The following is a 21,081-nucleotide window of genomic DNA, read 5'->3' on the forward strand; positions in this document are numbered from 1 at the left end:
GTGTACTCCTCCCACCCATCCTGGTGTAATCTCTCTACCCACCACCTGGCAGCCAACCTGTCTCCTGGAATCCCCCAGCCCTGCTCCTGTACTGTTGCTAGGCAGAACACACACCCACAGCAGAGGCGGACTGAGATGGTCAGGCACGCAAAGGCTAACTTTCTAAAAGTAGCATTTGCAAACCCAGGATATTAAAATAACCTTTACTAAAAGATGTATTTTATTATCCCGAGTTCAGGCATACTAAACATGACGTTCTACCATGCTCTCTGAGTCCACTGGGGTCACAGCGTGTAGCGATCCCAGCAGCCCATTCTGGCCTATGGAGAGCAGGTAGCCTTCAATAGTGAAAAACGAAAATGGCTGTAATTCACTACTAAGACATGCCACACGCATCAGGGCATGTCCTACCTTATACCTACAATGCACCCTGCGCTGAGGCCTACCAGAGGGGTGGCTAACATGTAGTTAAGGGAAGGTTTAGGGACTGGTAAGTGGGGACACTTGCTCAGTCAGCGCGACGGTACCAGACCGCGCGCAGGTTCTGCAGTGGCAGACCCTAGACACATTTTACCCCGGTGCTTCGGTGGGTGGCACAACCAGTGCTGCAAGCCCACTAGCAGCATTTGGATATACAAGCCCTTGGCACCCCTGGTGCACCCTACTAGGGACTGATAGTAAACCAAATAAACCAAACGTGGAAGTCAATTCACATAATACATTTTACCATAGGGAGCACTGGCACTGTGGCACTGGATGGCAGTGGCGCAGTGCCCTGAGCAGCTAACACCAACACAAAAACACATTGAGGCACAGACAAAAATGGAAGGGTGACCCACGCCAATGGTGCCAGGTCTAACAGGAGGTATGATTCCACCCTTCCAAAGGGACATATATGGGTTACCAGTCTACCCAGTACGAGCATTCTCGACCTGTGCAGCACAAAATGGATGCTGCCAGCCACAGACACGATTCTGCTCTCCTGCTGCTGAGCCAAGCTTGAGCAGAGGAAGGCATGACAATAGGTATCCTGTCACAGGGAGGTATGACCACCTACCAGACAGTGTTTAGTGTATTGGGGCTGTGTGGGTGCACTCTGAGAGTGCCAGAAAGTCTGCACTGGGGGCCCATTTGGTGTCCCTGTGCATAGTCCAGCTCAAACCAGTTCTGGGAGCCATTTTCTTCTGCTTTGGCATGAAACTGGACAAAGGACATGGGTGTAGCCACCCCTCTGTCCTGCCCCTCCCCTAGGAGGGTCCACAGAATCTTTCCAACCCCTTCCCATGGATATAAAGTGGGTTACCTGACTACAGGACTTTAGAGTTTACCTGGACAAGATTCTGCTAAGAAGAAACCAAGTACTGCCTGCACTACGCTGGACGACTGAAGAATTTCCCTTTGAGTAAAGGAGTTACTCCCCTGCAAAAGAAGACACCTAAATGCACCTGACCAGTTTGCTTCTCCCAAGCTCCTGAGGACTGTGAAAATTTCAGCAACACAGGAGGTGGGTTCCCAAATGTCCCTTAGGTTGATCTGCCCTCTCAGTGATTCTGAGACCAGTATCCCTCGTGGGGACAATGCAACTCGAAGCCTTGTGCACTTAATACATTTGCAGTTGCATATGCTTAGTGAAAATTCCTGAGCTTGTGCATTGGACTCCTTGGAGTCCTTACTCCGAGCAGTATTTGCACTGAAGATTTCCAGCCTCCACTCCTCGAGTGTCCTGTGGGCTGGTACTTTGCAAACTTGCTTGAGGTCTCCTTGCGATCCCTGGTCCGTTGGCCTCTGAGTCCTGGCGAGGGTCACCTTGTTAATTCTTGAACTTACCTGGTTGCTCCAGACATGCCCTGACTTTCCATTGCTTTGAGAGACCCCTGGACCTTGCTGGTACTCAGCGTAACCTGTTCCCTCTGACTGCATGTGTTGCATTTGCCAAGGCTTGTTGGTGCTCCAGCCAGACATTGACCCCTTATCTCTTGACATCGTTCATGAGGAAGCTCACCTCCGGATTCTGGCTGTCCTCGACATCTCCTGGTCCCCGTGGCTGCAGAGTCAAACAATCCTTCTTCACTCCTGAAGCACTCGACATCATTGGGCATTCGATTACCAAGCCCCTGGTCACCTGAAGTGACCCAGACTATGTCCCCTCTACTTTCACGTCCGTCTCACCTTAAATCCAGGCTTGCATTCCACTGGACATTCTTCGCCCTCCTGGGAGCAGGACTTCTTTGCAGCTCTCCATTGAAAATGACGATGGTTTCCAACACCACTTGACCCCTAGGCACCCGGCTCCTCTGGGATAGGTAACATGGGTACTTTGGTACTCACTGGTGGGTTTGCCTTAGAACCTCCCAAGTTCCAAAGGGTTTGCTCGAAGTCCTCTTAGAAGTGTCCTTAACTTGTAAATTTCCAACCGCGACTTTCCCATACGGTTGTACAGAGCAAGCGTCTGTGTTTCCTCAGTGCACCTGTCCTCCGTGGGCTCCCTGTGTCACTCCTCTGGGTGGTTCCTTGGGGTGCCAGCGCTTCTACGTGCTCTAGGCACTGTGTCTAGTAAAGTCGTTGTTGTTATACCATTTTTTTTAGTATAGGGTTCGGTCTCCCCCTGGAGCCCACTGTGTATTTTGCTATTTACGATTGTTCTATTGATTTAGTATTGTGTACTTTGTGCCTTAGTCTCGTATAGAGACTAGTATTAATAAATACATATTTGTATATCAACACTGTGTGGTTCTCCTTTCATTTAGTCATTTAGGAGGTGATATTCTGGTAAAACAAGCTGCTTTACATTCCTTTAAGATTAAGCCTGAAGGCTGCTCTCCAGAGCAACCTCTAGGATAGCTTTCAATAAGGTTATCTTTGACCTCATATATCATAAGGGTTGTGTGGACTGGTACAGGGTGCCCACTTTAACTAGTGGACAGCATATACCAGGCCACCTTCTCACATTGGTGTGCAGTGGTTGGGATTCAAGCTTGCTATTGTTTTACCAGATAAATCCCATTGAATGATTAACTGAAAACCACTAAGATATTAGGTACATATAATACAATCAAGATTAGAATACAGTATGTTCTACTGAACTTGGAGTTGGGTAAGTCAAGGGTCTAGCAAACCCTTTCTCCAACTCAAGAGAGTTTAGTCTCCACTAGGTTAGGTAGGTGCCTACACCACATAACACTAGTATGTCTTCTAGAGGAGAAGCCAGTGGCTCTCTGTCAACTAGGTACAATGGCATCTCATTTCCAGAATTGAGAGTCATGTGTTCATCTAGGAAGTTGAGGACAGGGAAAACAGCAAACACCCAAATTCTCAATGAGATTTTGCTCTTAGATGACCTTAGAAAGACCCCAGGGTCCGATGAGGTAGACAGAGTGGGTGGGGCAGGGAATGAGGAAAGGGCAGGAAGAGAAACCTTCTTTGACCTGAAATCAAACCCTGACCAGGAGAATCAAGTTGATTCTAACCTGGAAAATCAAGATCTTCCTTCTGGTGGGAAAGAAGGCCCCAGTGGACCTCTCTTTACTCCACCAGGAAGAGTACAGATTTTACCTAGGAGATCCAGAACTCCCTCTGTGAACTCTAATCAATCAGGAACTTCTGTATGGAGTTCCATATCAAACAATAGGCAATCTTCTTATGATAAGTAGTGCCAATTTCTGGAGCTTGAGAGAGTCAAGCTCAGGCTTAAGAAAGAGCAATTGGCCCTAGACTATGAATCCCTAGAGCTCCAAAGTGCAACAAGAAGATTGGGACTTGAGTCCCATGGTGGCAGCAACAGTGTCCCTAGAACTAGAGAATATTCTCATGATCATAGGAACCTGAACAATATAGTTCCTCCCTATCAGAGTGGGGATGACATCTGCAAATAGATAACTGCACTAGAGAGGGCCTGTAAGGTACAGATGGTCCCTCAAGAGCAGTGGGCAGCCAGCTTGTGGCTCTCCTTTGCTGACAAAGGTAGATATAAGCTCCTCACTGTTAGAGAAGAGGATGCTGACAATTACTCAGTCTTCAAGAGTGCTCTCATTGATGGGTTTGGCTTAACCACTGAACAGTACAGGATTAAGTTCAGAGACACCCAGAAGGCACAGACTCAGGACTGGGTTGACTTTGTAGATTGTGCTATGTTAGAGTCGGGGATCTCTGGTTGGCGCAAGGTTGCCCTTGTGTCAAGCAGGAACCCTCTCCTCCACGTCAGGGCGCAGGATAACCCCTCGCGAATGACCCTTGCTCACCCTCTAGGTGCGTGGCGTGAGCAGCCAAGGCGATTCCTCAGGCGTTGTTGGTTAAGCACTTACAATCGTACACACAGTAAATACATCAATCCCCCCAGAAACGGACACCAGACTTGGATATATATAAAAATACGATCCTTTATGTAAAAATAAGGTATATATATCTCAACAGACTTATCACAAGACCAATAACGTTTTCGCTAGGCCGCCAGGTTATACAGCAGGCAAATGTTCTGGGTTCGTAGTTTCAAATGGATACTTTGTAGTCTCTTTACTTGTAGTTCCAGTACTCACAGAGATCGACTCCTGCGAACGGGGAAATAAGGCGTTGCGGGCCCCGAGCCCGATGCTGGAACTTCTTTCCTGATGGGGAGAGTTCGGCACAGGTCGGTGCGACTCTCAGCTTGGGAAGTGTTCTTGGGTCCTCAATCAGCAGGTGTGGGCACGTAGGCAGGCGCGGCCAGCGACCCTGTAGCACGGCGGTGCAGGAGGGTCTCCACAGCGGGGGCGGCGCGGCCTGAGATGTCCGGGGATAGCGAAGCGGGGTCACAGGGCACAGTCAGTGCAGCTGGATGACCCGGCGTAGATCACAGTCGTCGGACGGCTTCCGGCAGGAGGGGTGATAGCGCGTTCAGCGCACTCCAATGGCAGGCGGTGACAGGGATGCAGGCGGCCTGGCCCGGGGACAGAGAGCGGCTCGGGACGGAGCGGGGCTCTCACGGGTTGGAGGCAGGCGAGCTTCTGAGTGTCACGGCCCTAGGAGGGGCGATGAGGGGCGCAGTCTCTTTTCCAGCGGGATGCACACACGGCTCGAATTGGAGGACGAGCAAGAAGCACAGAGAACCCACTGTTCCTGGGGTTCAGTTCAGGGGGCAAGCTCAGATCAAGCCCTTGGAGAATGTTCAAGCACAAAGTAGCAAAGTCTTTTCAGTAAGTCTCTTCCTCTCCTTTCTCAGCAAGGCAGGCAGCAGGCCAGCTCTTCCAGCGTCTCCTTCTCCTTCTAGTCGGGCAGAGGTTCTTTGTGGTAAACAGGATTCTGATTTCTTAGGAGCCAGGCTCCTACTTTTATACCATGATTCTTTTGTTCTTTAGCGCCAGGGGGCCTGGGCCTGGGTCAGTCCAGTTCTGGAGCACTTTGTTATGGTGACTCTGCTCTTTCCTTTCAGCAGCAGGGCAGAGACATCAGCCGCTCCACAGGGGGCGGCGCCGGCTTTGTGGTGGCAGAGCACAGGTCTATTCAAGAGTCAAGGTGTACTCCTCCCACCCATCCAGGGGTCACCTCTCTACCCACCACCTGGCAGCCAACCTGTCTCTGGGGATTCCCCAACCCTGCTCCTTACTGTTGCCAGGCAGAACACATACACACATCAGAGGCGGACTGAGATGGTCAGGTCAGTAAATACTAACTTTCTAAAAGTAGTATTTACAAACCCAGGATATTAAAATAGACTTGACTACAAGAAGTATTTTATCATCCTGAGTTCAGGCGTACCAAACTTGACACTTCTACCATGCTCTCTGAGTCCACTGGGGTCACAGCGTTGGCGTGATCCCGGCAGCCCATTCTGGCCTATGGAGAGCAGGTAGCCTTCAATAGTGAAGAACGAAAATGGCTGTAATTCACTACTAAGACATGCCACACACATCAGGGCATGTCCTACCTTATGCCTACAATGCACCCTGCCCTTGGGCCTACCAGAGGGGTGGCTAATATGTAGGTAAGGGAAGGTTTAGGGACTGGCAAGTGGGGGCACTTGCGCAGTCAGCGCGACGGTCCCGGACCGCGCACAGGGTCTGCGGTGGCAGACCCTAGACACACTTTACAAGGCCGCTTCCGTGGGTGGCGCAACCAGCGCTGCAAGCCCACCAGCAGCATTGGCATTCACAAGCCCTGGCACCCCTGGTGCACTTTACTGGGGACTGACAGTGAATCCAATAAACCAATCATGGACATCAATTACAGGTATACTTTACCTAGGGAGCACTTGCACTGTGGCACGGATTAGCCGTGGCGCAGTGCCCTGAGCGGACAACACCAGCAAAACAGTCGAGGCACACCATCAAAAAGTGGAAGGGACACTCACGCCAAGGTGCCAGGTCTAACACGTGTCCCCTCCAGCTGAAATGTGGGGAGAACTACCCTTGCCCAGGGGGTTCCTCGTCACTAAGGCGGAAATACCTGGACAGACCGTCAGCGTTGGCGTGATCTGTACCAGGACGGTGTTCCACCGTAAAGTCCATACCCTGTAGGGAGATGGACCACCTCAACAGCTTCGGGTTCTCACCCCTCATTTGCATCAACCATCTGAGGGGCCTGTGGTCCGTCTGAACCCGGAAGTGAGACCCAAACAAGTAGGGTCTTAGCTTCTTCAGCGCCCAGACCACAGCAAATGCTTCTCGCTCAATTGCACTCCACCTACTTTCCCGTGGAAGTAACCTCCTACTGATGAAGGCTACGGGTTGGTCCCAGCCCTCCTCAGTCATCTGTGAGAGAACAGCCCCTACACCATGCTCTGAAGCGTCTGTCTGTACTAGGAACTCCTTGGAGAAGTCAGGGGCCAAGAGCACGGGCGCCGTGCACATGGCAGTCTTCAGGGTGTCGAAAGCTTTCTGACAGGTGTCAGTCCAAATCACGTTCCTGGGCTGCTTCTTCGAAGTCAGCTCTGTCAAGGGGGCAACGATCATTCCATAGCCCTTGACAAACCTCCTGTAGTACCCAGTGAGCCCCAGGAAGGCCCTCACTGCGGTCTGCGTCTTGGGGGGTTCCCAAGCCAGGATGGTTTCAATTTTGGGTTGCAAGGGTGCCACCTTGCCGCTCCCCACTTGGTGTCCCAAGTACACCACGGAACCCTGCCCGATCTGGCACTTGCTTGCCTTGATCGTGAGGCCTGCTCGGCGCAGAGCCATCAACACTTCCCAGAGGTGGCGCAGGTGTTCGGGCCAGGTGGCACTGAACACTGCGATGTCATCCAGGTAGGCGGCACGGAACGCATCCAGCCCAACCAGTACCTGGTTGACCAACCTCTGAAAGGTGGCAGGGGCATTCTTCATCCCAAATGGCATGACTCGGAACTGGAAGTGCCCATCTGGTGTAGAGAATGCGGACCTCTCTTTGGCCCCATCGGTCAAGGCGATCTGCCAGTACCCAGACGTTAAATCGAACGTGCTGAGGAACCGGGCAGCCCCCAGCCGATCAATGAGCTCATCAGCTCTGGGGATGGGGTGCGCGTCAGTCTTCGTTACTGAATTGAGTCCTCTGTAGTCCACACAGAACCGGAGTTCAGGTGTGGCTCCCGGCGCAGCAGCTTTGGGGACCAAGACCACGGGGCTGGACCAAGGACTGCTGGAGGATTCAACCACCCCGAGCGCAAGCATCTTGGAGACCTCCTCCTTAATGCAAGCTCTGACCCTGTCAGTTACCCTGTAAGCCTTGTGCTTCACGGGTAAGCTGTCTCCTGTGTCCACATCATGGACGCACCAATCTGTGACACCAGGAACCAGGGAGAATCGGTCGGAAAATTGTCCCAGCAAGTGGCGGCAGTCTTCCTGTTGTTCGGGCGTCAGGGTGGGTGAGAGGTTAACTCCATCCACTGACCCATCTTTCTCAGAGGCCACTAAGAGGTCAGGAAGAGGCTCGGTCTCCTCTTCCATTCCATCATCAGTGACCAGCAGCATGCCCACTTCGGTCCTCTCTAAGTGGGGCTTAAGGCGGTTAACATGTAGGACCCTCAAAGGGTTCCTGGGAGTCTGCATGTCCACCAAGTAGGTGATAGGACTTTTGCGCTCCACAACCTCAAATGGACCTGTCCACTTATCCTGAAGTGCACACGGCTCCACTGGGGCCAAGACCCACACCTTTTGTCCAGGTTGAAGCTCTACCAGAGTGGCATTCCGGTCGTACCACCGCTTCATCTCCTCCTGGCTGGCTTCCAGATTTGCCTCAGCAAGTTGCCTGAAACGCCGAGTCTGGTTTCGGAAGGCCAGCATGTAACTATATACATTCTGGGGAGGTTTCCTGGGAGATTGCTCCCAGCCTTCCTTTACCAAACTCAGAGGTCCTCTTACCGGGTGACCATACAGAAGCTCAAAGGGGCTGAACCCTAGAGACTTCTGCGGCACCTCTCGGTAAACGAAGAGCAGGCATGGCAAGAGGACGTCCCACTTACGCCTCATTGGACCGTCCAGGCCCATGATCATGCCTTTGAGGGTTCGGTTGAATCTCTCAACCAACCCATTTCCTTGGGCATGGTAAGGAGTGGTGAACTTGTAAGTTACCCCACACTCCTTCCACAGGGATTTCATATATGTGGATATGAAATTGGTCCCCCTGTCGCTCACCACCTCTAGAGGGAATCCCACTCGGGAGAAAATTCCCATCAGTGCCCGTCCCACCACAGGGGCCGTCACTGTCCTCAGAGGGATGGCTTCAGGGTACCGGGTGGCATGGTCCACCAAGACCAGGATGAACCTGTTGCCCAGGGCTGTCTTGGGGTCCAGAGGCCCCACAATGTCAATACCCACTCGTTGGAATGGCGTACCGACCACAGGGAAAGGTTGCAGAGGAGCCTTGTGCTTCCCTCCGCTCTTACCACTTGCCTGGCAAGTCTGACAGGTTCTGCAGTAGGAATCTGAATTCTTGTGCATTTGGGGCCAGTAAAAGTGGGTGACAAGCCTGTCATAGGTCTTGTCCATCCCCAAATGTCCTGCTAACGGCACATCGTGAGCCAGCCCCAGTAGGAAGGTTCTGAACTTCTGGGGTACCACCAGCACACGGGCTGACCCAGGTTCAGCAGCCTTAGGCTCGGAATACAGGAGGTCACTCTCCCAGTACACGTAGTGTGTTTTGGCCTGAACACCATTGGCCTGGTCTGCAGCCTGTTGCCGCATACCCACGAGAGAAGGGCATTCTTTCTGCTCCCTGCAGAATTCCTCCCTGGAGGGACCTCCTTCTTGCTGCCAATGGGTCAGCTCAGGCAAGTCTCCCAGTTCGGCAATCTGTTCCCCGGTAGGCTCCAGAGCATCCCCCTCAGGGTCTACTTCCTCCTGGGCCGTGGGAACTTCGGGGGCCGGTTTCCCGCGCCTCCTGCGCCTTCTCCCTAAGGCCGGTTCCTGGACCTCTCCCTCAGGCTCCAGGACCCTCTCAACACCCCTACTGGCTGCCATGGACCGGGTGGTCACGCACGCCCAGTCGGGTAGACCCACCATCCTCAGATGCGTGGTCTTCTCCACCTTTTCCCAAGGGGAGCTCTCCAGGTCGTTCCCTAGCAGACAGTCTACAGGCATGTCAGTTCTCACAGCGACTTGTAGAGTACCAGAGACCTCCCCCCACTCAAAGGGAACTTGAGCCATTGGACAACGACTCTCTACGTTGTCAGCATTGACAACCCTACAGTAGGCATTGGGTACAATCTGCTCTTGAGACACCAGGTGTTGCCTCACCGAGGTCACGCTGGCTCCTGTATCTCTAAGAGCCTCAGCCTTCTTTCCACTGATGGTCACTACTTGCCCATATTTCTTAGTGTTAGAGGGCAGGTAGGTTACAGGGACCATCTCACTGTCTCCTAGCGAGACTAGGGTCATCTGCCCGGGACCCCCACCCTCCTGGACTGCTACTTCCTCCCCAAAGTTAACACTAGCTACTTGCCGGGGTGGAGCACCAGTGGGTGCGGTCTTACCAAACAGGCGACACTTAGGATCAGAGGCAATGTGACCCGGGTCACCACACTTATAACAATTGAAGGGCCCCTTTGGAACAGGTCTACCTGTCGGGGCCCCGTTCTGCTGCGGGGGTGGGGGAGGCTGAGAACCCTTCTGCTGGTTCCCTTGGGAATTACTTTGGGGGCCTTTTTGGAACCCCTTCTGTTTACCCTTGTCCCCCCCACTCTTCTGCTGGGGACCCTGCCCACCTTTGGCGGAGTCTCCCACTTGACCCTTGTGGACCCTGGTGCTGAGCCAGCGGTCCGCCTCCTCAGCAAGCTTCCTCGGGTTGGACAGCTTGCTATCAATCAGGTGCTGGCGTAGCTCAGGAAAACATTGACTGGACAAGTGCTCCCATGCAATTAAATCAAGCAGCCCTTGATAATCATTCACTTTGCTACCCTTCACCCAACCATCCAGCGCTCTGCAGAAAAAGGTCACATATTCCACATACGTACTCTCAGGGATCTTCTTGGTCTCCCTGAACCTCTGTCTATATAGCTCCGGAGTTAACCCATACCTGGTCACTAAAGCTTCCTTCATATGGGGGTATGAGGTTTGGAGATCTAAGGGTAAATCTAACAGTGTGTCACGCCCTTCAGCAAGGAACCTTCCCCACAACCCCGCTCCCCAGTCTTTCTCAGGGACCCGGTGTGAGGACATGGCCACCTCGTAGGCTCTAAACCACTGCCCTATGTCATCCTTTCTAAAATACTCCTTTACTACGTCTTTGGGGATGTACACCTTGGACTCTACCTGCGCTGGTGGAGTGCTGCCACCAGAAGGAGCGGTGTCCAAACTTTTCGCCTTCAGCTCCAACTCCTTCAATCTGATATCATGATCCATTTGGCGTTGTTGTGCCTCCAGGGCCAACTTCTGCTTTTCCATTTCCATTTGTCCTGCCAACTTTGCCATCTCCATTGCATGCGCCCTGTCGGCTGCCCTGTCTGCCAGCTCCTCTGGCGACCGGACTCTGCTGGGTTCCTCAAGGTTGTCGGGTGGAACGATGTCCCCCGCATTCCGTAGGTCTCGTGACTCCTTCCAGGCTCTCAACGCCTTGGTGTACTGGGGCTTCCTCTTGCATCCAGCATGGGGGACTCTGAATTGTACACTGTAGCCTTTCAATTGCTCCATCGTGTAGCCTTCCAGTCTCTCCCAATCCACCTCATCTATTCCAGAAATCACAGAGAGTGCTCTTCCAGCGGAGTGCGAGCCAGGCATGGTTGCAGTAATGGCAGATGTCTCAACAAAGTTCAACAATTACAAACCTGTGGCTGCGTTATTTGGTCTGCTCTCACTATCTGGTGATTAATAATTCACTGTATGCAAATTATAAGTGCAAATCCGAAATCCCACCCGCTGCCATCAATGTTAGAGTCGGGGATCTCTGGTTGGCGCAAGGTTGCCCTTGTGTCAAGCAGGAACCCTCTCCTCCACGTCAGGGCGCAGGATAACCCCTCGCGAATGACCCTTGCTCACCCTCTAGGTGCGTGGCGTGAGCAGCCAAGGCGATTCCTCAGGCGTTGTTGGTTAAGCACTTACAATCGTACACACAGTAAATACATCAATCCCCCCAGAAACGGACACCAGACTTGGATATATATAAAAATACGATCCTTTATGTAAAAATAAGGTATATATATCTCAACAGACTTATCACAAGACCAATAACGTTTTCGCTAGGCCGCCAGGTTATACAGCAGGCAAATGTTCTGGGTTCGTAGTTTCAAATGGATACTTTGTAGTCTCTTTACTTGTAGTTCCAGTACTCACAGAGATCGACTCCTGCGAACGGGGAAATAAGGCGTTGCGGGCCCCGAGCCCGATGCTGGAACTTCTTTCCTGATGGGGAGAGTTCGGCACAGGTCGGTGCGACTCTCAGCTTGGGAAGTGTTCTTGGGTCCTCAATCAGCAGGTGTGGGCACGTAGGCAGGCGCGGCCAGCGACCCTGTAGCACGGCGGTGCAGGAGGGTCTCCACAGCGGGGGCGGCGCGGCCTGAGATGTCCGGGGATAGCGAAGCGGGGTCACAGGGCACAGTCAGTGCAGCTGGATGACCCGGCGTAGATCACAGTCGTCGGACGGCTTCCGGCAGGAGGGGTGATAGCGCGTTCAGCGCACTCCAATGGCAGGCGGTGACAGGGATGCAGGCGGCCTGGCCCGGGGACAGAGAGCGGCTCGGGACGGAGCGGGGCTCTCACGGGTTGGAGGCAGGCGAGCTTCTGAGTGTCACGGCCCTAGGAGGGGCGATGAGGGGTGCAGTCTCTTTTCCAGCGGGATGCACACACGGCTCGAATTGGAGGACGAGCAAGAAGCACAGAGAACCCACTGTTCCTGGGGTTCAGTTCAGGGGGCAAGCTCAGATCAAGCCCTTGGAGAATGTTCAAGCACAAAGTAGCAAAGTCTTTTCAGTAAGTCTCTTCCTCTCCTTTCTCAGCAAGGCAGGCAGCAGGCCAGCTCCTCCAGCGTCTCCTTCTCCTTCTAGTCGGGCAGAGGTTCTTTGTGGTAAACAGGATTCTGATTTCTTAGGAGCCAGGCTCCTACTTTTATACCATGATTCTTTTGTTCTTTAGCGCCAGGGGGCCTGGGCCTGGCTCAGTCCAGTTCTGGAGCACTTTGTTATGGTGACTCTGCTCTTTCCTTTCAGCAGCAGGGCAGAGACATCAGCCGCTCCACAGGGGGCGGCGCCGGCTTTGTGGTGGCAGAGCACAGGTCTATTCAAGAGTCAAGGTGTACTCCTCCCACCCATCCAGGGGTCACCTCTCTACCCACCACCTGGCAGCCAACCTGTCTCTGGGGATTCCCCAACCCTGCTCCTTACTGTTGCCAGGCAGAACACATACACACATCAGAGGCGGACTGAGATGGTCAGGTCAGTAAATACTAACTTTCTAAAAGTAGTATTTACAAACCCAGGATATTAAAATAGACTTGACTACAAGAAGTATTTTATCATCCTGAGTTCAGGCGTACCAAACTTGACACTTCTACCATGCTCTCTGAGTCCACTGGGGTCACAGCGTTGGCGTGATCCCGGCAGCCCATTCTGGCCTATGGAGAGCAGGTAGCCTTCAATAGTGAAGAACGAAAATGGCTGTAATTCACTACTAAGACATGCCACACACATCAGGGCATGTCCTACCTTATGCCTACAATGCACCCTGCCCTTGGGCCTACCAGAGGGGTGGCTAATATGTAGGTAAGGGAAGGTTTAGGGACTGGCAAGTGGGGGCACTTGCGCAGTCAGCGCGACGGTCCCGGACCGCGCACAGGGTCTGCGGTGGCAGACCCTAGACACACTTTACAAGGCCGCTTCCGTGGGTGGCGCAACCAGCGCTGCAAGCCCACCAGCAGCATTGGCATTCACAAGCCCTGGCACCCCTGGTGCACTTTACTGGGGACTGACAGTGAATCCAATAAACCAATCATGGACATCAATTACAGGTATACTTTACCTAGGGAGCACTTGCACTGCGGCACGGATTAGCCGTGGCGCAGTGCCCTGAGCGGACAACACCAGCAAAACAGTCGAGGCACACCATCAAAAAGTGGAAGGGAAACTCACGCCAAGGTGCCAGGTCTAACATGCTACTAAGGCTCTGGAAGGCTCATTACATGGCAGTAAGGTGTGTGATTTTTAAGGATTGTACAATTTAATTATGAGGGCGCAGATCCTTAATAATTGCCAAAATCCTTTGTTGCATCAGCACTTGGTTGATTCTGATCTGACCTCTCCCCAAGAATTGGGAAAGAAGGCTGACAAATGGGTCAGAACCAGGGTGAAGCAGAAAACTCAGAATCAAGGTGGTGACCAAAAGAAGCAAGATGCTAAAACCTCAGATAATGGTGGTGAGAAGGGTAAAGACCAGAAGTCTTCACAAGGGCCCCAAAAACCTGCAACTGAGGAGTCCCAGTCTAAAAAGGAAAAGGCAAAAAGAAACCTTGGGGTCATATCTGCAGAGAGAAAACACATTGGAAAAAAGATGCCAGTTGTCCAAGGGCCAATGAATCTACTCCTGCCACCACTGCCCCTAAGGCATCTTTTCCCCCTAGCTCAGTTTCAAGTGGTGGTGCACAAAACAAGGGTATAGTATGGTTAACCTTGGGATCGTAGATGGATTCTGGCCTAGTCAGAATTCCAACTCAGCCTGTTTAGGTCTGTAATGGAGGCATGGATATTGCCTCCTTATTTGTCAGTTCCAGTAATCTGGGCAAGTATAGACAACAGCCTTTTATCAATAGTAAGGAGGCCATGGCATACAGGGACACAGGTGCCAGTGTCACAATGGTGACAAAATATCTTGTGGACCCTGAACAGATCATACTTGGCGAGATATACCAAGTGACCAATGCAAGCAATGTCAGGAAAGACCATTCATTGGCAGTTGTGAATTTCACCTGGGGAGGGATAATTGGCCATAAGAAAGTTGTGCTTAGCTCAGACCTCCCAGTAGAATGCTTATTGGGCAATGATTTGAAAACTTCAGCTTGGACTGAAGTGGAACTCAGGACACATGCAGAAATTTTGGGCATCCCTGCAGATGTGTTTGCCATGAGTATGTCGCTGGCAAAAATGTCTTCCACTGAACAGGCCCTGGATCCTGAAAAGATGGACCAGGTGCCTTCCAAGAGAAGGAGCAGAAGAGGTAAAGCAGTGTCTTCTCCCCTGCCTCAAAGTGAGGACCAGTCTCTTAAGGGAGATGATCTCAGTCCCTGTAAAGGAACGGTCTCAGAGGAACTTGAACCTGACCAGGTTGAGTTCTTTGGGACAAGGGGCCCTTCCAGGGCAGATCTGAGCCAGGAGCAGCTGAGCTGCCCCTCTCTTGAACCCCCTCAGACAGCAAGCTACTGCTGAGGCTGCTGGGAGTGCCAGTGGGTCTCACAGGATCTACTGGGAGGATGGACTTCTGCATTCAGAGGGTAGGGACCCCAAGCCTGGCGCTACCAGGAGGTTGGCTATACCTCTGGAGTTTGGAGGCTTCCAATTTACACTGGCACATGACATCCCATTAGCAGGACACTTAGGCCAAAGTAAGACCGGGGACAGGCTTGTCCCTCACTTTCACTGGCCTCACATGTCAGAAGACACAAAGGGGTTTTGTGGCTCCTGTATCACTTGCCAAGCCAGTGGTAAGGCAGGTGGTACTACAAAGGTAACCCTGATACCACTATCTGAGGTGGGGGTTCCCTTTTTAGAGGGTTGGCATTGACATTGTTGGTCCCATGGATCCTCCAACTGCATCTGGGCACAGATTTATACTAGTGGTGGTGGACCATGCCACTAGGTGCCCAGAGGCAATTCCCCTTAGTACTGCCGCAGCACCAGCTGCAGCTAGAGCTCTCCTGGGAGTCTTTTCCAGAGTGGGTTTCCCTAAGGAGGTAGTGTCAGACAGAGATGCAAACTTTATGTCTGGTTATCTGACTGCTATGTGGAAGGAGTGTGGAGTGAGTTACAAATTCACCACACTCTATCACCCACAATGCAATGGGTTAGTTGAGAGATTCAACAAAACCCTCAAGGGCATGATAAAAGGTCTCCCTGAAAAGCTTAGGTGCAGATGGGACATCCTTTTGCCCTGCCTTCTCTTTGCCTACAGAGAGGTTCATCAGAAGGGGGTTGGTTACAGCCCTTTTGAACTTCTGTTTGGACATCCAGTTAGGGGTCCCTTATGTTTGGTTAAGGAGGGATGAGAGTTACCTCTCAAACCACCTAAACAGCACATAGTGGACTATGTACTTGGTGTCCGCTCCCGGATGGCTGAGTACATGAAGAAGGCATCCAAAAACCTTGAGGCTAGCCAGGAATTGCAAAAGGCCTGGCATGACCAAACGGCTGTTTTGACTGTATACCAGCCAGGACAGAAGGTATGGGTGTTGGAGCCTATGGCCCCAGCAGTTCTCCAGGACAAGTAGAGTGGGCCCCATACCATTCTTGAGCAAAAGGGAGAGGTTACCTACCTGGTGGACCTTGGAACTCTCATGAGCCCCCACAGAGTGCTCCATGTGAACAGCCTCAATCACATGTGGACAAGACAGACATGGGCTTGCTCATGGCTACTGATGAGGGACAGGAGGAAGAGAGTGATCCACTCCCTGACCTCCTCTCACAGAACCCTGATGATGGTTCAGTTGATGGTGTAGTCTTGGTTGGCAGCCTCACTGAGCAGCAACAGACTGATTGTAGGAAAGTCGTCCATCAGTACAGACATATGTTTTCACCGACTCCAAATCAGACTACCTGGTGTACACATGAGGTGGACACAGGTGAAAGTCTGCCTGTTAAAAATAAGATTTACAGGAAACCTGATCATGTCAGGGGCTGTGTCAGGACTGAAGTGAAGAAGATGTTGGAACTGGGAGTGATTGAACCATCAGATAGCCCTTGGGCTAGTCCAGTAGTCTTGGTACCAAAAAGTCAAACACCCAGGGTGGTAAGAGAGAGATGAGGTTCTGTGTTGACTACAGGGGACTCAATGCAGCCACTAGGACTGATGCTCATCCAATTTCAAGGGCAGATGAACTAAATGATACTTTGGCCTCAGGTAAGTTCTTAAGTACATTTGACCAGGAAGCTGGTTACTGGCAAATCAGATTAGATGAGGATGCAAAACCAAAAACAACATTTTAAACCCCTAGTGGGCACTAACAATTTGTGGTGATGCCTTTTGGCTTAAATAATGCACCTGACACATTTCAAATGCTGGTGAATACAGTTCTCACAGGTCTGGAAGCCTATAGTGAAGCTTATCTAGATATTGCTGTCTTTAGCTCCACCTGGGAGGATCACCTGGTCCACCTGAGAAATGTTTTGGAGGCCCTGCAGAAGGCAGGCCTCACTATCAAGGCCACTAAGTGCCAGATAGGGCAGAGTAAGGTTGTCTACCTAGGCCACCTTGTAGGTGGAGGACAGGTTCAACAATTAATGAGAAAAATCCAAACCATCATGGATTGGGTTGCTCCAACCACCCATACTCAGGTCAGAGCTTTCTTGGGCCTGACTGGGTACTACAGGAGGTTTGTCAAAAGTTATGGCTCCATAGTGACCCCTTTGAATGATCTAACTTACAAAAGAATGCCTAAGAAGAAAGTTCAGTGGACAGCTGTCAAAAGGAATTTGATGACCTGAAGCAGGCCATGTGCACATCTCCCATTCTGCAAAGGCCTGACTATTCCAAACAATTCATTGTTCAAACTGATGCATCTGAGTTGGGGGTAGGGGCTGTGTTATCACAACTGAATGAAGAGTGTCAGGATCAGCCAGTAGCTTTTATTAGCAGAAGGCTGATCCCCAGAGAGAACCGTTGGTCAGCTATTGAGAGGTAGGCCTTTGCTGTGGTTTGGGCTCTGAAGAAGTTGAGGCCATCCTTGTTTGGCACTCACTTCATTGCTCAGACAGACCATAAGCCCCTCTTATGGCTTAAACAGATGAAGGGTGAAAACTCAAACTTTTGAGGTGGTCCATTTCCCTACAGGGGATGGACTATACAGTGGAACATTGACCTGGGAGAAACCATGCCAATGCAGATGGACTCTCCAGATATTTCCACTTAGAACATGAAGACTCAACTGGTCAAGGTTAGTTTAATGTCCTTACATTTGGAGGGGGGTTGTATAGGAAAGTAGTGTCTGCTTCTTATGGTTACCCCCATGTTTTGCTGATGTCACAGTGCTTTTGGCAGTCTGACTGGGATCCTGCTGCCCAGGACCCCAGTATATCTGCTTTCTCCCTTAAAAATTGATATGCATGTACTTTAGGTACACTCCAGATTGGATTTTGGGCTATCCTTATCAGTCCCTAGTATATGGTACCCCATGTACCCAGGGCGTAGGTACCCCAGAGACATCCAATGGGCTGAAGCATGAATTATGCCACCCCTGAGAGGCCATCCAAATTGATATGACAAGCCTGCTACAACGGACTCTGTAAGCTGGTGCTTGTACCACTTACTCACTTATAGTTCACTATATCTATCTAAATCACTACACTTAAATACCTATAAGTCACCCCTTGGGCAGGCCTTAACAATCCTGAAGTCAGGGTTCTAGGTTTTACATGGAGGGTGCCCCTGCATGACCACAGCCTCTGAGCAGCCTTCGGAGACCATTCTCCGTGGTTGTCTGTGATGCAGCCAGACATCTATGTTTAAGTGCATTATAACCTTGCATTAAATGCTAACTTTAAAACGGCTGCTTAGAAACACCTTGGAATCATACCTCCATACCAGTAAATGGTGTGGGAGGTATGATTCCACCCTTCCAAAGGGACATATGTGGGTCACCGGTCTACCCGTACCAATTTTCTCGACCTGCGTAGCACAAAATGGATGCTGCCAGCCACAGACACGATTCTGCTCTCCTGCTGCTGAGCCAAGCTCGAGCAGAGGAAGACATGACAATAGGCATCCTGTCACAGGGAGGTGTGACCACCTACCAGACAGTGTTTAGTGTATTGTGGCTGTGTGGGTGCACTCTGAGAGTGCCAGAAAGTCTGCACTTGGGACAAATTTGATGTCCCTGAGCATAGTCCAGCTCAAACCAGTTCTGGGAGCCATATGCTCCTGCTCTGGCACAAAACTGGACAAAGGACATGGGTGTAGCCACCCCTCTGTCCTGTCCCTCTCCTAGGAGGGTCCACAGAATCCTTCTAACCCCTTCCCAGCGGTATAAAGTGGGTTACCCAACTACAGGACTTTAGATTTTACCTGGACATGAGTCTGCTAAGAAGAAACCAAGTACTTTGACTGCCTGCATGACCCTGGACGACTGAAGAAGCTCCCTTGGAGTAAAGGAGTTACTCCCCTGCAAAAGCAGGCACCTAAACGCATCTGACCAGTTTGCTTCTCCCAAGCTCCTGAGGACTCTGAAGATTTTAGCTACACAGGAGGTGGGTTTCTGAAGGTCCCTGAGGTTGATCTGCCCTCTCAGCGATTCTGAGCCCAGTATCCCTTGTGGGGACCGTGCAACCCGAACTCCTGTGCAATGCGTACATTTGCAGTTGCATATGCTTAGCGACAATTCCCGAGCTTGTGCTTTGGGCTCCTTAGAGTCCTGTCCGCAAGCAGTATTTGCACTGAAGATTTCCAGCCTCCACTCCTCAAGTGTCCTGTTGGCTGGTACTTTGCAAACTTGCTTGAGGTCTCCTCACGATCCCTGGTCTGTTGGCCTGTGGGTCCTGGCGAGGGTCACCTTGTTAATTCTTGGGCTTACCTGGTGGCTCCTGATGTGCCCTGACTTTTCATTGCTTGGAGAGTCCCCTGGACTTTGCTGGTTCTCACGGTAACCTGTTTCCTCTGACCGTTTGGGCTGCATTTGCCAAGGCTTGTTGGTGCTCCAGCCAGACATCGACCCCTCAGCTCTTGACATCCTTCATGGGACAGCTCACCTCCGGACTCTGGTCATCCTCAACATTTCCTGGTCTCCGTGGCTGCAGAGTCAAGCAACCCTTCTTCACTCCTGAAGCACTCGACATTGGTGGGCATTCGACTACCAAGCCCCTGGTCACCTGAAGTGACCTAGACTCTGTCCCCTGTGCTTTCAGGTTGTTCTCAACTCGAATCCAGTAGGACTTCTTTGCAGCTCTCCATTGAAAATGACGAAGGTTTACAACACCACTTGCCCCCTATGCACCCGGCTCCTCTGGGTTAGGTAACACAGGTACTTCGGTACTCACTGGTGGGTTGGCCTTAGAACCTCCTAAGTTCCGAAGGGTTTGCTCAAAGTCCTCTTATAAGTGTCCTCAACTTGTAAATTTCCAACCACGACTTTCCCACAGAGTTGTACACAGCACGCGTCTGTGTTTCCTCACTGCATCCATCCTCCGTGCGCTCCCTGTGTCACTCCTCTGAGTGGTTCCTTGGGGTCCCAGAGATTCTACGTGCTCTAGACACTGTGTCTAGTGAAGTCGTTGTTGTTATACCATTTTTTTAGTATAGGGTTCAGTCTCCCCCTGGAGCCCACTGTGTATTTTGCTATTTACGATTGTTCTATTGATTTAGTATTGTGTACTTTGTGCCCTAGTCTCGTATAGAGACTAGCAGAGAGTGTTATATTAATAAATACATATTTTTATATCAACACTGTGTGGTTCTCCTCTCATTTAGTCATTTAGGAGGTGATATTCTGGTAAAACAAGCTGCTTTATATTCCTTTAAGATTAAGCCTGAATGCTGCTCTCCATAGCAACCAGTAGGATAGCTTTCAATAAGGTCATCATTGACCTCATACATCATAAGGGTCGTCTGGACTGGTACAGGGTGCCCACTTTTACTAGTGGACAGCATATGCCAGGCAACCTTCTCACAATATGCTGCTTAGTTTTATCTATATATGATTTTTTTTTAATAAATATAAAAATACATTGGTTTCCAAATTCTGAAGCATGCACATCGTATGCAAAACATAACACATGTAAGTAGATTTAGGAATATATGTGTGATTTTATTGTAAAGGCATTATAATGCTTTTTCAAAAGTGTTACATTTGAAATATTTGAGTAGAATATTTTCTTGAGTGACCACATGTGTAACTTACAACCATCAGAGGGTTTAACTTCTACATGCCATACGATACAGCTCTCTGTGGAAATTAGACTCATAGCAGATATATTCAATTTTGGGAGACATTTATGTTTTTGCCTGCAAACAGCTTTAGCTTTATGTTGGTAAACAGGCCTACTGTATGCTTCATAGACTTAGAGTGGTATTTCTGTCTACCGCTTGCTCATGATTCTATAACTTTCTTTTTTACATCAATTTCCTGATCAGCATACAAAGGCTTTATACCCTATTCTTCTGTTGTCCCACCCAAGGAGAATTTCAGTCGCACCATATTGTAGACTTAAATTCTTACACCACTGATTCAGATCTTCCATTATAACACATAAGGAGCTCTTTTATTTCTTCTTTTTTGGTCTCTTTTTGAACCTGCTCCTTTTCGACCTTGTCCTACTTTTTAAGAAATAAGACCTCCAGCCCAGTTTGCTCCTGTCCAACCCCTTACACTCTGAATGCCACCTGCCACTGTTTCAGAGGGTGGCCATTGTAAAATAGTTTTAAAACCAGTCAAAGAAGGTTACTTGTGCATGACTATGGCAGGCATCATGTAATGTTTTTCTTATGGTTCAAGAAAGTTCTTACAAAGATATAGGCA

This window comes from Triturus cristatus, chromosome 2_1 (assembly GCF_964204655.1).
Source record: "Triturus cristatus chromosome 2_1, aTriCri1.1, whole genome shotgun sequence".
Taxonomy (NCBI): Eukaryota; Metazoa; Chordata; class Amphibia; order Caudata; family Salamandridae; genus Triturus; species Triturus cristatus.